At 38.5% G+C, this 16,721-nt stretch overlaps 1 long non-coding RNA gene across 2 annotated transcripts; it reads left to right on the top strand.

The window, feature by feature from the left end:
- Nucleotides 1–8,886: 8,886 nt before the first annotated feature.
- LOC110700101 lies at nucleotides 8,887–10,281 on the top strand. Of its 2 annotated transcripts, none has more exons than XR_002507130.1 (5): nucleotides 8,887–8,926; nucleotides 8,999–9,530; nucleotides 9,628–9,762; nucleotides 9,856–9,963; nucleotides 10,037–10,281. It is a non-coding gene; the product is annotated as an uncharacterized LOC110700101 (long non-coding RNA). The 2 variants fall into 2 exon arrangements; XR_002507129.1 differs by having other exon boundaries at nucleotides 9,625–9,762.
- The last annotated feature ends 6,440 nt before the right edge of the window (nucleotides 10,282–16,721 follow it).

Below are 16,721 nucleotides of genomic sequence, written 5' to 3'. Positions count from 1 at the left end.
AATGAGAGGCCTTTTACCGAGAAATCATCCATGAACATTTCCATCTTGGCTTCAAGCATGTCTCCAATATACTCATCATGCACCTTAGAAAGGTTTTCGGTGCATTTCCAAGTCCGAATGGCATCCTCCTATATGCAAAAGTACCATATAGACAAGTAAATGTTGTCTTCTCTTAGTCATATGGATTTATGGGGATTTGAAAGAAACCCGAATAACCATCAAGAAAGCAATAATACTTGTTCTTGGTTAGTCACTTAAGCACTTGGTCAATAAAAGGGAGAGGATTATGATCCTTGTTAGTGGATGCATTTAAACATCTATAGTCTATGCACAACCTCCAACCGGTCACCGTTCTAGTTGAAATGAGATCACCATTCTCATTTTTAACTACGGTTATTCCTCCCTTTTTAGGGACCACATGAACATGGGAAACCCATCTAGAACTCGAAATGGGGGAAGATGATGCCGACATCAAGGAGTTTGGTGATTTCTTTCTTCACCACCTCCCCCATTTGAGGATTAAATTTCCTTTACCTCTCAATGGAATGCTTAGCACCCTCCTCAAGTATTATGTGGTGCATATATAAAGCGAGACTAATACCTTTGAGGTTATCAATGGTATAACCCAAAGAACCTTGGTGGTTTCTCAAAGCACCACACAACATTTGAGTTTGACACTCGTTCACAGAGGAATTCACAATTACTGGAAAAGTTAAATTAGGAACTAAAAATACATACCTTAGGTATGACGGTAGAGGTTTTAGTTATACCATTGGAACACCCTTACCTTCTCTTGTCGTAGCTATATCCAATGCATCATGACTCGTGATTCCCATGCATACTTGCTCAATGCTTCCTTCCGTACTTCCTTCGAGCATCTCTTCATACAATGCCATCTCCTCACTTAGCTCACCTATCCTTTCTTTGTTCAATAGGACATTATCAAAGGCATCATTAGTAGTGAGCAAGTGCTCATGCATAGAAGTCGCGATAAAATCAATAGTATCAATCATCATACAATTATCAAGCTTGTATACTTCATGCTCTCATTCAAATCAAATTCTATCACCTCATCTCCTACTTTTAGTGAAAACTTTAGCACATTTATTATCTAATAAAGCACCCGAAGTAGCAAGAAAAGGTCTTCCTAGAAGTATAGGAATTTTAACATCTTCATCCATCTCTAACACAACAAAATTCACCAGGATTACAAACTTTCCCACCGTTAGAGGAACATCCTCTACCTTACCCTTTGAAAATTTGATAGATCGATCGTCTAATTATAGGGTAATGTTGGTGGTTATAATTTCCCCTATCTCAAGTCTTTGATTTACTGAATATGTCATAAGGCTAACACTAGCCCCAAGGTCACATAAAGAATTATAAATTTGCATTTTATATATTGCACAAGGGATAAAAAAAAAGTTACCATGGTCTTTCATTCATGATGATTGCACTACAATTCTTGGTGAGATTCACCGTTTATACCAATTCAAACTCTCTCCTTCCACTCAAAATGTCTTTTAAAAACCTAGAATAGTTAGGCATTAGCTTGATAACATCAATAAAAGGAATTGAAAGGTGAATTTGTTTCAATGTTTCAAGAAACTTTCCAAATTGCACATCTAATTTGTTTCTAACAAATTTGTGGGGTTATGGTAGTTTTTTGCAATTGTTTTGTTTCTCTCTCTTTTTCTATTTTCTCTTTACTCTCTTTTTCTTTTTTTCACACTCTTTTTATTTTTCACATTCTTTTTCTTTTTCTTTCTCTTGATCTTTCTCTCCTTCTTTCTCAAAATCACTCTTAAGGGGTGGCTCACTCAAGTTCACTTTCTCATTTCTTCTTTTAGGGACACTATCTTCCAACACCTTCCCGCTTCTAGTTGATATAGCATTGACGGGTCTCATTCGATTTAGTCCTTGGGGTGGGAGTTTGGAAGTGCTAGTCCTTTTCTTCAAAGCATTGGCCAATTGAGAAATTTTTGTTTCAAGCACCTTATTATGGGTCATGACTTCACTAAATTTCTTATCACTAGATGCCATGAAAGTATTGAACATTTTGGTTTGGCTTTCCATCATTTCCTCTAAGTTAAACCTAATAGGTGGTGCTTGTGCATAGTAGTTATCTTGGGGAGCTCTATTACCTCTCACATTAGAATTGGAAGCATTTTGATTAGAAGAATCACTATTGTTATTGTTGTTCTAATTATTCCTATTATTAGAGTTCCCCCCTTGGTGATATTGGCCTTGATTCCCATAGTTTCCTTGGTTATTATGGTTATTGTTACCATAACCACCTTGTTAGTTGTAGTTACCTTGGGGATTTTGGTCCCTTTGGTTCCTATTCCCCCATTGGTTTTGGTTATGGTAATCATAATCATTTCCTCTTTGGTTATAAGAATTCTCCCCTTGTTCTCTTTGATTAGGTGGTAAGTATCTTTGATTGTCATTCCTAGGTCTATTATCATAAGACAAAGCATTGACATGTTCATTTTCATTCTTCTTACCATCTTCATATTGGGGTTGGGGTTAGGGTTGGGTATCATAATTAGAAGAAGGGTGTCATGGTCATACGACCCACAATTTTCACAAAATAAGCACCCATTTGGCATATTATTAGATGTAGAAGGAGAAGGGCTAGAATGTATACCTCTCCCCTTAGATTTGGAGGGATGCTCTTAATGTGAAGTGGAGGTCTCAAGTTTCTCCTTGATAGATGTCATCTTCTTGCCAAGGTTGGCGATTTGAGGTGTCAAATTATTGATGGCGTTGAGGTGATCCACGGAGTAAACGCACTTCCTCCTTTGCTCATAGACTCCCTCTCCATTTGGTACCTCACCACATCCTCAATTATTTCAATGATTTTCTCCTCAGCCTTGTTTATAATCGGGCCACCGGCTTCCGCATCAAAGCTAGTGTAAGGAGGGGGTTCCCATCGTAAGGGGTCCTCTATTAAATGCCCATGGCCCTCTAAAATCCTAGGACTTTAAACTTGTTAGGGTGTAGTAGGATTTGAATTCGTGACTGTTTGGAGGACCTTGAATTAGAATTGATTCTAACATTACGCTTTTTTGTAAGAAACAAGTAGGGAGTCGCCAATGAGTTTTAGGAAAATTCATAAACCTTGTTCATGCCTTTCTTCCATGTGAAGTTCATGGAATAATTGGCACAAATCATAAGTTTACCCATGCCCAAATTGGTCTATAAACCATAAATGAGTTGGGGAGCGAGGGTACTAAACTAACGTTCCCTTTCGAGGGGAATCGTTATCCTAGCCCTAGTGCGGCCTCTACTACCTCTTCCTTTTTTACAATTTCATGACCAAACAATATATGCAATGCGATACCTAAAACTATGTTTGTTGATTTTATTTACACATATACCAATTCACATAAGAATTACATCATAATGTCGTTATTCTTTATTTAATCAAATTCGTGAAAAAGACAAGAAAATAAACAATATTCGCATTGGCTTAAGTGATCAACCAACAATTATTTAATTCAATTCTAATCTTTATTTAACGCAAGATACTATGTGGAATTGATTAATTAATTATTTTAAAGATGATCAAACAACACTAATTAATTAATTAGAGTCCTTTTAAACAAGAAAATAAATGTTGTTTAACTAAGTGCTCGGGAATTTACCACTTCTCTTTGCTAGATCTCCGTTTAGAATACTTATGGACTCCTTCTTGTTAGGGAACCTCCACCGTAGTAACAAATTATCAAAAGGGGTGAGTGTTTAGGATAAGAGGGGCTAGGTTGCATGAGTTCACAAGTATTTTGCCAGAGTTTTAGGTTATTTGCTGTCTGTTTAAGCCTCGGTTTAAGCTCTTATGTATAGGGAATGATTAGGTTTAGGGTTTCGAGCATTTTGCCACAGCAGGTGTCGCGCGCAACAAGATGAGTTGCGCGTGGCATCCCATTGCAAGTGATTAGGTTGCGCTGCTATGGGCAGCACAACTAATTGTCTTGCGCTCGGCTTTATGGTAAGATTCGATTTTATATTTTTCTTATAATTTTAAATCTTCCGCAGCGCAACTCTAAAGGTTGCGCTGGGTGTTGCGCGCAACTAATTCAGTTGCGCGCGACAGCCTAGCGGGACTGTTTGAGATGCGTACGGCTTTTTTGCGGCAGCATTAAAATTTAACCTAGGCGCTCCTAAATCCGTCATTATTAGGTTCTAAGCACGGGCTTAAGCCTAATTATTATCGGGTTTAGTTAATTAGACCTTTGTTTTGGCTTTTATCTTTAATTAGGGCTAGTATTTTATGTTTTGTGGCTTAACCAGTTCTCCATAAGTATTCTTTACTTCAATCCAACACGAAGATGGTTTTATTTATCGTCATTGCACTTCCTATCGGGACAGGAGGCCAAAAGTAGATGTCTACAGTTAGTCCCCACTTTGATCGATTCTAGAATAGAAGATGATCAAAGTAGTCAAGGAAATCAATCCGAGACTCATTCTGCAAAGTTCTCTAAGGGTAGAAAGTCTTTTAGAATGTTTAAGGATGTCGAAACAATCCTTGGTTCGCTAAGTGATTGAAAGATGTAGCTATTAAGGCTATAAAAAAGGTTTCCCTAGTCTTAATTCGCTAAAGAATCTAGATTGATCCTTTGCTATTGTAGAACGCTTTTACAAGTAAAGGTGTTCTGGGTGATATCAAGTCATGAGAAGAGATCGGTTTTAAAAGGATAAAAGTGGAAGATTTCCTCTGATCTCAATAGTGTTATCATTGGTCTAAAGTCCCTCGATATGTCATTGAAACTTTAGCCTGACTTTAGCAAGTAAAAAGATGAGAAAGGTGTTTTCAGTATTCAAGCCGAAAAGGACCGGTACTCGAAACGTGTCCGGTATTCGAGCCGGATGTCCACAATATAGAAATACATGTCTTAGGACTGGAGGCATATATCCAAATCCAGTGAGAGGGAAGAAAGTCAGCAACTCTCTCAGCAGTTTTGTCCACAAGATGAGTACACGTGTTTCAAGACTAGGGGCACGTGACTACATAGGCGCGACATCATCTCGTCGCTTCTTTATACAGGGGATGATTCGACACCCTAACTGCCCGGTAAGCTAGTAAGCGCACTAACTACCGTATTTGCTCCCATTCAAGAAGTGCCTGTTCCTGATGGTTCGGCGCGCTTGTCGACTTGTGAGCTAACGCCTACAGTAATTCTCTACCTTTTAGTTTCGAGAGGTAGATCTCGCAAAGCTTGGGCTGAAGTGAAATTTTACGCAACACCTAGGCCGTACAATTTTGCGCCGTACGATACGCCATTTGCATTTTAAGCTGCATGAAAACGCCTTCCTTTTTGCTTCAGACGTGAAAAAATAAGAAAACCCGGACATTTGTAACGTCAGTACAGTAAAATGACAAACCTGTCTATGGGTGCTTTTACGTAAAGCACCACCACGGAACGTCTTAAGGCACTCTTACGAAAAACGTTCAAAACGTATGCTTGGGGAAGGCATAAAGCACGGTGTGCATGTAAGAATGATGCAAAAAACTAACAAAGAAGAAAACAAACTACAATATGCAAAGCAATTTAAAAAGATTTTGATAATTTGCGCGCCATTACGTCTAATAACGAGCAAAAACCGTTAAAAATTGATCAAACGGATCAAAATCAAGATTCCTGTCATTTTAGTGACCAGTACCCGCGCGCAACTCAGTGGGTTGCGCTGGCCAGGCGCGCGCATCGTTATTAGTTGCGCTGGAATGTCACGAGCAACAGATTCAGTTGCGCGCGAAATTTATGTCAATAAAATGAAATCGTTGAGCGCGTTTCATTTTGTTCTTTCTTTCTCCTTCCTTCGCCATTTTCGCCCCTTTCTCTCTAGGAAGCCCGGATTTTCTTGTTTTTCGAAGCTAAAGGAAGTAGATCTCGTCCATTATTCATATTTTCCATAATCGAATGTAAGTTTTTTGTTATTTTTCGTTTGATTTAGGCTTAATTGGGACTATTTTCGCACCGTTGAACCCTAAACTTTGAATTTGGGGGTTTTTGATTCGGTCCATTATTCTTGAAATTGTTAGTTCAATGTTGTTACGCTATGTTTGAGGAGTGTTTTGCAACAAATTTCATGAAAAATGGTTAAGTATTGAACCTTGTACGAGCATTTCTTTGTGTGAGTGCGTTTTTTTGCAATTCTACTCGAATTTGGTTTGATTTTATGTTACTTTGTTTTCTCATTCTGGTTATACTTGTTAATTATGCAGCAATTGTAGTATTAGAACTAGTTTTGCTTCCATAATTAATATTTTGAAAATTTTAAATTTGAAAAAATTGGTGCGAAGTGTTTACTTAGCCTATTTTTGCCATATTCGAACTTCAAGATTGTTTGGTGGACGATAATTGTGTTTATATTACTATTATTCGTCTAGAAGTAGTTGATTCTTTGAGATTTTGGAATATTATCCCTTGAATACTTAGTTGAAACTGGTATAGGATGGCTTTTGTGGGTGTTAGAATCCCCCATCTACTGAGTTTAACTGCAGGTATTGTAGCCCCCAAGTATGGGTGGCATTCGATTTTCGTGTTCTTTCCTATCGGCAGCTGTTATGCTGCCGAAATGGGTCTAGAATATGTATATTAGTTTAGTTTAGGAAATAAAGTAAAGAAACTTTATCCATCATGGCATGGACTCGCCTCCATTTGTCGATGCTGAGGAGATTCTAGGTGGTCCAGACCAGGCGGTTTGCCCTCGGAAGAGGGTGACCCATCCTCGAGAGGAGGTTCGAGCGCAGCGCGTCGCAGCCGATCGTTGTCGCCAGGAGGATGTGGTTTGGGAGGCTCCTCCCAATTGGGACCCAAGGGTCCATAAGTGGGACCCAAACCATCATGTCTCGATCAGAGGGTGGCGCGGCATCGTGAGTTCTTTGCGCCTTTGTCTCTTTCTTTTTCTTTTGTTTCTTCTCCTTTTTAAACCATAACCATTCTTTTTATTCTTTTATTTTCCTTAGAATGAGCCTAGTATGCGTTTATACGGCTCTAGTGACCTGCGCGCCCGTTTTTAGAGTTTGCCCGAGGCGGTAAAGGAGATTGTGGCACTTTCCGGGATTGACTCCCAGCTGGTGGCTCTTCGGGATTTATCGAGTCAGCCTGCATCATCAGCTTTCCTCCGTGGAATACTAGAGTTTTGGTGGTATTCCACCAACACTTTCCACTTTCTATGGGGAGAGATGACGGTTACCCCTTTTGATTTCTCTATGATTACGGGTTTTTCTTTTGGAGGCGAGCTCGTACTCATAGAGCTCATTAAGGGGTCAGACGAGAGACTGCGCGACCTTGTGGGGGACCGTCTTGCGTCGGCCCTTCACGTGTACGTGCAGTCTTGTTCGTACTCGATTCTTACCGACGAGTTGTCGGGTGACGAGCTTGATCGGCAGTGTACACCGCTGGCTCTGATATACATTGCTCACGTTCTTTCCGTCACCATCTTGAGTGATCAAGGAGAGAGTTTCTCCATTGGGTTACTTATTTGCCTCAGCGATTTGGGGCAAGTAGGTGAACTGAATTGGGCGGAGGTGTCGTATGCCCGTATGCTTACAGCTATCATTAGTAGAATAAATGAAATTGGCAGCCCTAAATTGGAAGCGGTTTTCCAATTCCGCTTCCAAAAACCCAAAAATACACTCCAAAAAAAAATTTCACTTATTACAAAAAGGGAGTGGTTTTGGGTTAACCGCTTCCAATTTGCTATAAAAACCCTAAAAAGTAAACCCCCTATTTCTCACGCTCTCTCTCCTCTCTTCCCTCTTTCTCACGCCGCACGTCTCTCTCTCCTCTAATTTCTCAACTAATTTTGTTTTCCCCTCATGCCTCACTTCTCTCTCCTCTCTCCCCTCTCCCCTATCGTCCTCCTTCCTTTCTCATATCCTTTCCTCTCTCCTCTTATCACCGACAACGAGTACCATCGAGCAGCCCACACTGACTACTGACGCCGAGCACCACCGAGCAACCCTTCTTCTCTCCTCTTATGGCAAGAATTTTAATCTAGTTTTTTTTCCTCTTCAAATTTCATCTTCTATATGAAATTCTGGGTTGTTGGATTATGTTTTGCTTTGAATCGGTTAGATTTATGAATTTTTTTTTATGTTTATGAGTTCTAAATTGGTTAGGATTTGTTTATAGTTCTAAATTTCTTGGTTCGTTTTTTTTTTTTGGATTTTAATTTCTGGGTTCGTTTTTAAAATTTTTTTGATATTTTTTTTATCTAAATTAGATCTTCCCTTATTAGATTGTTCAATTTTTTTATCTGATTTTTTAGGTCTTTCGTGTTTTTAGATCTTTCGTTTTTTATTTTTTATTTTATTTTGTTTGTCCATTTTTGCTTCAGATTGCGGTGGTGAACAGCAGGGTGGTGGCGGCAGAACATCACGACGATGGTGGCAGATTAGCATGGTGGTGGTGGCAGAATACCACGGCGGTGGTGGGCTGGTGGCTTCATTAGATTTTTTTTATGGTCAGTAGATTTTTTTAATTAAAATGTAATTTTCTTTTTGGAAACAATAATATTAAAATGTAATATTACATTAAATTATCAATGGAAATATATATTTTTATACATATGTATAGTTGTTGTGTATTAATTTATGAGAAAAAAGCAAAAAATAAAATATAAAAAATAAAATAAAAAATTATTTTTAAAAGGCAGAAAGGGAAGCGATTTGGCGCCAAAACCGCTTCCCTTTCACCCTAAAAGGGCAGCAGTTTGAACCGCTTCCTTTTCTAAAGCCTAAAGGGAAGCCCTTCAAATCGGAGCGGTTAAAAACCGCTTCCCTTTTGGGGGTTTGAACCGCTTCCAATTTGGTTTTTTCTACTAGTGTATGGGCAAGGCGACCCGGGTGATGGATTCCGCGGCAGCTACTGAGGTGCCTCGGATCTCCTTTACATGGCATGGTCGTATCCTTGAGGTACGTGTTTTAAGCTTCTTTCGATTATTACTTTTGCATTTTTCCTTTAGGCTTATCTTTTCTCGGTTTCAGGCTTGGGGATACTCGTACCTGCCTTAGGGTGTTTGAGGCTGCTCGTTTTCCTATCGGCTATAGATTGGTCGCGATTAAGAAGAGACAAGCCACTTCTGCCGGCGACTTTCGCCAGAGGATCCTTTCGGCGACTCGTGCGTCAATGAGTATTCTAACTACATGTGCATTTTTTTATTTTATTTATTTTCTGACAATTTTTCATGTGGTTGTGTTTTATAGATCGATCTCCGTCCTTGGAGTTTGATCGTCGGAGTCCCTAAGGTTATCTGGTATGGCATGATTCGTTGCCGTTTCCAGGCCCCTATTCGGGACTCTTGGTTTTTAGGTGAGCGTGTTCTCTGGCATCTTTCGTCCCGAGGAGCCTTTGGTTCCTGCGGATCCTTCGATCCGGATGATACGTCCGGACTTGCTTTCTACCAAGGATCGAGCTCAGGCGATCCTTGGTTATCCAACGGAGCAGCTAGTGCGGCCGGAGGTTTGTTATCCGGCTTTTATAGCATCCAGGGTGCCTCATTTTCCGGCTTTTGTTACGGTTAGTACTCTAACTCTCTCTTTTCCTTGTTTCTATTTATCTTTCAGAACTTTGACCCTTTTATCGTTTTTTGTCATATATATATATTTTTTAGCAGGTCGAGCTAGGTGGTTGGGTGCCTCGTACAGCGGAGATCACTTATACCGATGCTGTCGGATCGGTAATTCGTGAGACCCTTCACGTAGCGGAGGATGATGAGGGGATACCGTTTGTACCTGAGACAGTTGAGTCGGTATGTCTTTTTTGTATATGTACTTAAACATTTCTATTTATTTTTTGTTTCATATACATTTGTTTACTAACTGTCCTTGTATTCTTGGAATAGGTTCTGCGATAAACCGTGAACGACATGGGGAGGACTTTACGTGCTTTCCGAGCTTCTTATCGGAGAGCCCTCGTGACTTTATCATGCCGTGATCATCGGATGATCGCAGTAAGTTTTATTTCTTTTCTTTTCAACGAAGTTATTACATTTCATGTATTAATCTTCGTTTTGGATTTTGCAGGATGTGCAGCAACCGTCTAGTAGTCGCCGAGCACCCTGATTCCTTTTTTACACATATTGTTATTCATTTTAGGAAACATATGTATATATATTTTTTGTACATATGACACATTTGTATATATGTCATCATTATTATATTTTTGTTTCCATGTGTACATTATTATTATTTTTATTATTAAAAGAAAAAAAATTTCGAGGGAGGGAAAGGGTTCCCGATTTACCCTGCTCGAAAAAAGGAAGGCGAAAAGAAAACAAAAAAGAAGAAAAAAGAGAAAAAAGAAAATAAATAATAAAAAAGAAAATAAGAAAGTAGGAAATTAATAAAAAAGAAAAATAAAAAGAAAATAAGAAAGTGGGAAAATAATAAAGTAAAATAAAAAAATAAAAAATAAGAGAAAATTAAAAGAAATTAAGAAAGTAGGCAAGAAAAGGGACACAAAGGGTTAAAAGGCAAGCGTATGATTCGTCTTAAGATTTCGTGACGATTCCGTCATTATGTGAGCCAAAATAGGGAAATAACTCCAACTCACATGCTGCGATTGGGGAGACACGCGCAACTCTATGAGTTGCGCGCGGCTGTCGCGCGCATGTGAATTAGTTGCTCGTGGATGTCGCGCGCAACTCATGAGTTGCGCGTGCCACCTGTTGGTGAACTTTCCTTTAAGCCGAATTTGCCGAAAATTTGCCCCTCTTGGTTCTATTTAAACGTGGTTTCGTGTAGGCTTTTGATCATCTCGCATTCATTCGCTTAGTAATATAAGAAACTAAAAAGAATTAATCTCTCTAAATTCTTATTCTCTTTTTTTTTTTAACAATGGTGAAGACCTTTGAACAACGTTTGAAGCAATGGGTCACTTCCCTTTCAACCGATGACAAACTAGCTTTCAAAATTTACCACCTAGACCTTCTATTGAATTATATGCAACTAGTGGTTAACTTTGATTTTTTTCATGCCGCAGTCAACCATTGGGACTCTAACCACCATCTTTTCTTGTTTAAAGGGGACGAGATTGTCCCTCTACCCGGTGAGTTTGAAGCCTTGATAGGTTTCCCTACAAATACTCTCCCTGTGACTTATTCGCCTACCTTGTCGGATCCCAAACCTATATTCCAAAGATTTTTTGGCTTGTCCGACAATGACATGACCAATATTGGAACTGAAGAAGGCGTGAACTTGATTCAATTTATTGAACATTTTGTCGCCCCTCGTGACAACATGACTTAACAATGCTTTAAAATTCGTGCTTTATGTTATTGTCACGTTGTTAATTAATTACTTAGGACAGGAAAAGAATACGGAGATTATTCCATGGTGTCCATAGTAGAGCTAATAGAGGGATGTCATTCACCCGTCCTTTGGCTTTAGCGAAAACTGTTCTATGTTTGAATCGCTTTAGAGGAGACCTTAACGAAAACGGGTTCACAGGAAGTCCACTCCTATTACACGTACGTTTTTTTTCGTCGTTTATCAACGCAAGTTACGAAGTTGCGCTAGCATGACCAGCGCAATCTTCTATGCTGCGCGCGGATGGCGCGCGCAACTGGTTTTGATGCGCGCGCCGCCTGCTTGTGTAAAAAATCATAAACTGATTTTTTTTCCCATTTTTTTTTTGTAGATTTGGCTCATGGAGAGTTTGCGAATTGTTGATCAGCCATAAAATGTTGTGGCTAATGGAGTAAGGACATTCCCTGGACGTCGAATCCTTTATAAGCATAAGAATGAAGAGGAATGGACTTCGTTTTTCTGTCACGGGATTCCTAACATACGTTTTGTGATTCTTTGGTGGAACATAAATAGTATGGTTGGGAATAATCTCAATTTCCCTTACATTAGGCTTTTAGGCCTATCTAGTTTACTTATATTTTTCTTTCCAGGGTAATGAGACAATACAAGATGAAACAAATTATTCCCCCGCAAGATTGTGATGCCCCTAGAGATGTGACTTTTAAACCCGAGCAAATTTTTCGTTGGATAGAGTATTAGTCAAGTCTTCCTAGATGGGTAGTACAAAATCCTACAGCAAGTATTGCATTATCTTCCTTTTACAAAGCTTGGAAGAATGCGGCGAATAAGGGCGAATTAAACAAGGCTCGATCTCAATATCAAACCGTCACGGCTTGCAATCAACCTAATCCCTTCATGCATTCGGCCACCACTACTCCTACTAGTGGCCAAAACAAAGGGGTGAGAAGAAAATTAGACTTCTCATCTCCTAAGGCGCGTTCGAAGGAAATAAAAAGGAAAGCTCCCTCCAAACCCGCGCAACGAGGTGTGACAATCAAGAAACCTTTGCAACAAACTCGAAAAAAGACTCTAATGAAATCTTTGGAAAAGGGAAAAAAGGTTGAAAAGACCCCAATTCCCAAATTGAAGAACAATGAATGGGTTAAGAAGAAGAGCGTAGGAGAAAGCTCTAAGGTTTCTGAAAATACTGCGATGGAAACTACTCCTCCATCGTCCGTGAAAATTGAGGATATAGTAAAACCTTAGAGTGTTAAATAGTTTCGCTATTAGTTTTAAATTGAATAAAGTGTAATCACTACTATGTTTTTTTTTTTCGTTTAAAATCTAGCTCAATAATGTCTCTCCTTTCTTTGAAATTTGAATGAAATAAAATGAGCTTTATATTTCTATATTTTTATATGACCAAATCATAAAGATTACCTACGTATTCGCATTACGAAATAAGGTCTTTGCGTAGTTATAATATTTTTTTTTAATTATGTGTTATTTTTTTTCTTTAATCTCGTAAGTGGAAATTAAATGAAAATTAATCAAACCTTGTTTAAAAAGAGTTAAATCAAAGTTTAATTTTATTTTTCGAGTATATGTTATATTTAAGAAACACGCTCTTTTTGCCGCATGTAGAAGTTGCAACTTCGTTCAAACGTAAAAATTCGGGTTCGCAGTTGTCATCAGGTGGTGCGCGCAACATCTGTAGTTGCGCGAGCCTATCGCGCGCAAAATCTATAGTTGCGCGAGCCTGTCGCGCGCAACATCTGTAGTTGCGCGAGCCTGTCGCGCGCAACGAAATTTGTTGCACGTGACATCCGCGCGCAACTATTCCAGTTGCGCGCGACACCTGTGCTACGAATGTCTCAAAAAAAAAATTTGTTTTTTAAAAAAAATTTCGTGGTGTTCGAAAAATCTGAACACTTAGAATGGTTTATTATTTCTAAATTACCCCCCCCCAAGTGTTATGTATTTTACTGTATTATTCGGTAAAATGCATAACATTTAGAATCTTTCCATTGAAAGCTAATTAAAATTAGTTGTATGAGTGAACGAGTTTATCCGGATTTCATATGTAATATTTCTTAAGTCGATCAATGTTTATTTATTGGCGAATTTCATCTCCTCCGATATCCATTAATGTGAAGGCTCCTCCTAGAATTTCAATTACATGGTAGGGACCTATCCAATTAGGTTTGAATTTCCCTCTTGGATCGATTGGTGGACCCCTAACCTCCTTTAGTACAAAGTCACCTTCTTTTATGTTTCTGGGTTTGACTTTTTTATTGAAATGACGCGCAATGCGCCTTTGGTAGACTTGTACATGATGCAAAGCTCTTAATCGTCATTCATCGAGGAATAAAAGCTCTTCATACCTCGCTCTTACCCATTCAGCTTCCGGTAGCTTACTTTCAAGTACGATGCGTAGGGATGGTATTTCTAGTTCGACTGGTTGAACTGCGTCCATTCCAAAACTAAGGAGTATGGAGTTACTTCTATTGATGTTCGTATAGACGTTCTATAACCCCATAATGCGAAGTGTAGTTTATTCGGCCAGTCTTTATAATTCTCTGCCATTTTCTTAATGATGATTGTTATATTTTTATTTGCCGACTCTACAGATCCATTCATTTGAGGTCTGTATGGGGATGAGTGATGATGTTTTACTTTATAACGAGTTAAGAGGGTCTCAACTTCAGCTTTAAATTGAGATCCCTGATCACTAATTAGTTCATGTGGAACTCCATATCTAAAAAATATGTTTCATTCGAGAAACTTTGCGACATGTTTAGAAGTGATATTCACATAAGAAGCAGCCTCAATCCACTTAGTGAAGTAGTCGATGGCAACTAATACGTACTCCCTGCTCCTGTTGGAGAGATTTTTCCAATTATGTCAATTCCCCAAGTTGAAAAAAGGCCAAGGGGAAGTGAGATTGTATAGTTCGGATGGTGGAAGGTGTTGTAAATTAGCGAACATTTGGCACTCTGGACATTTTTTAACATATTATATGAAATCATGTTCCATAGTTGACCAATAGTACCCTTGTCGTGAAATTATTTTTGAAAGCATTTTACCATTCATGTAAGGTCCACAAACACCTTTGTGAGTATTTTCCATAAGGCGTGTGGCTTCAGGTTGGTCTATACACAATAAACTTTGACCATTAGGTCCTTTTTTTTCATAATTGACCATTTAATATACCATATTGGGCTGCAAGTGTTCGTAAGGCTCGTTGGTCTTTCGATGAAGTATTTTCGGGATATGTTCCATGGGTAATATATTGGAGGATATGATCATACCAGGGACTGTCTCCTTCGATGTCATTTATTTCCTCTATTGCGTTGCAATATGCTTGTTCTTCTCTTCTATCAACGCATAATGGCATCATATTTAAGTGATCTGGAATGTTGATCATTGAGGGTAATTTTGCTAGCGCATCGGCAAATTGATTGTCATCCCTTGGGAGATATTTAAAATCTATATGTTCAAAATGCTCAATGAGTTGCTCTAGGTGTGCTTGGTATAATATCATTGTGGAGTTCTTTATTTTCCATTTTTTTTAGTATATGATTTATAATCAAACTAGAATCTTCATATGCCTCTAATTTTTGCACACATATGCTGGTTGCTGCTTATAATCTAATAATGCACGCTTCACATTCTACGGCATTATTGGTAACCTCAAAGTCTAGTTTAACAAAGATTGGAGTATGTGCTCCCTCTGGACTTATGAGTAACACTCCTACGCCGCATCCTTTTTGATTGGGCGCATCGTCGAAGTACATTACCCATTTGTCATCTTATGTCATGAGAATCTCTTTATCCGGAAGATGAGTAGTTTCTACACGACTTGTTTGAATTGGATGTTGTGCCAGAAAGTCGGAAATTACTTTTCCTTTCATAGATTTTTCAAGAATATATTTTAACTCAAATTTGGCCAACATCACCAACCACTTAGATATCCTTCCTTGTATAGGTGGTTGTTCAAACAAATACTTTACCGTGTTTTGTTGAGAAATCACATGAATAGTGTGTGGTAGCATATAATGTCGTAATTTTTAAGTTGCCCACACTAATGCTAGGCTTGTATTTTCCAAGGTGCTATATTTTGTTTCATATTAAATGAATTTTTTACATATGTAATATATTGAACGCTCGACTTTTTCTACCTCTTGTGCTAACATGGCGCCTGTGGCTGTGTCTGTAACTGTAATGTATATTCTAAGAGGTAGTTATGGTACTGGTGATGCTAAAATTGGTGGACTTTTGAGATAATCTTTGATTTTCTCAAAGGCCTTTTGGCATTGATCGTCCCATTCATGTTTCTCCTCTTTTTTCAATTTTTTAAAAATTGGCTCACAAGTCATAGTCAATTTGTTGATAAATCGACTAATGTATTGTAGTTTTCCAAGGAGTCCCCTAATTTCTTTTTCTGTTTGAGGGGGAGGCATGTCAACAATTTCCTTTTTTTTAGAGGGATCGATCTCGATGCCACGCGTGCTTACTACGTATCCGAGTAACTTGCCAAAAGTTACTCCGAAGGCGCATTTTTGTGGATTCAACCGCATTTTGTATACTTTTATGCGAGTGAAAATTTTGCATAAAGATTTTATATGTCCCATTCTATCTTTAGACTTCACGATCATATCATCCACATACACTTCTATTTCTTTATGCATCATATCATGTAAGAGAGTCGTAGCCGTTCTTTGATACGTAGCTCCTGCAATTTTTAAACCAAATGGCATGACTGTGTAGCAATAAGTACCCCAAGGGGTAATAAAGCATGTCTTTTCTTCATCTTCTTTTTCCATCAAAATTTGATTGTAACCTGCGTATCCATCCATATAGGATAACATCACATGTTCAGCTGTGTTATCTACCAATATATCACTATGTGGTAGAGGAAAATCGTCTTTAGGGCTCGCTTTATTAAGGTCCCTAAAGTCGACACATATGCGAACTCATCCATCCTTTTTAGGGAGTGAGCCGATGTTCGCTACCCATTCTGGGTAATTACATACGCAAATAAAACATGCGTCCAACTGTTTTTTACTTCTTTTATTTTTGTGCGACATTAGGTTTCATTCGTCGAAGTTTTTGTTTTACTTGTTTAGAGGTAGGGTTCAAGGGAATGGTATGTTTTGCAATTTCCCTATCTATTCTAGGCATGTCCTTGTATGACCAAGCAAACACGTCTTTGAATTCTTTGAGCGTCAATATGAGAGTCGATCGCTCTTTTGGATATAGAGTTAAGCCAATTTTGACTTCTCTTTTATTTTCATTAGTTCTTATATTAACTATTTCAGTTTCTTCAATGATAGGGTTCTTTTGTTCTCGTTCATTCATTAGTTCAACCAATTTATTAATGTTATCATCTTCATTAGATTGATTGTTATAGAATTCAAAAGATTCAAGAGAAGGAATATACTCGGAAATAGAGCTCATA

This window comes from Chenopodium quinoa, unplaced genomic scaffold (assembly GCF_001683475.1).
Source record: "Chenopodium quinoa cultivar QQ74 unplaced genomic scaffold, ASM168347v1, whole genome shotgun sequence".
NCBI lineage: Eukaryota > Viridiplantae > Streptophyta > Magnoliopsida > Caryophyllales > Amaranthaceae > Chenopodium > Chenopodium quinoa.
Note: the sequence above shows the minus strand (reverse complement) of the source record. Positions and strands in the feature narration are given on the sequence as shown.